Here is a 752-nt window from a genome sequence, read left to right as displayed (position 1 = left end):
TCGTACTCCATGGAGTTTTCCTTCTTCCTCTCTTTCGACTACAAGTGCTGTGCTGACCACCTGAGGCGTGGCTGCAATGTATAACAAGAGGGGTTCCTTCTCCTTGGGCGCCACCAAGATTGGTGGTGTCGAAATTGTGCGTTTGAGATCCTCGAAAGCTCGTCGGCCTCTTCGTTCCACTGGGATTTCTCTCCTTGCTTGATTAGAGCATAGAACGGTAACGCCTTTTCTCCTAGTCTGGCGACGAATCTGCTTAAAGCTGCGACTCGCCCAGTCAGCTGTTGTACTTCTTTTAACTTTGTTGGCTTCCTCATTGCTACGATAGCTTGAATTTTCTCTGGATTGGCTTCAATCCCTCTTGCTGAGACTAGGAACCCGAGGAGTTCTCCCGCAGGGACGCCGAAAGAACACTTCATCGGGTTTAGCTTGAGGCAAAACTTATCAAGATTGTTGAAGGTTTCTTTTAAATCCTCGATCAATGTTGACCCCTTTTTTGATGTTATAACGACATCGTCAATGTATACTTGTACGTTTTTTCCAATCTGTGTTGCCAAGCACTTTTGCATCATCCGCTGATATGTTGCTCCCGCGTTTTTCAGACCAAAAGGCATTGTTTTGTAGCAAAACACGCCATAAGGTGTAATGAACGCTGTCTTGACCTCATCTTCTTCTTTTAATCTAATCTGGTTATAACCAGAATATGCGTCCAAGAAGGAAAGACATTCACATCCTGCCGTGGAGTCGATGATTTG

This window comes from Lolium rigidum, chromosome 2 (genome assembly GCF_022539505.1).
Source record: "Lolium rigidum isolate FL_2022 chromosome 2, APGP_CSIRO_Lrig_0.1, whole genome shotgun sequence".
NCBI classification, from domain to species: domain Eukaryota; kingdom Viridiplantae; phylum Streptophyta; class Magnoliopsida; order Poales; family Poaceae; genus Lolium; species Lolium rigidum.
Note: the sequence above shows the minus strand (reverse complement) of the source record.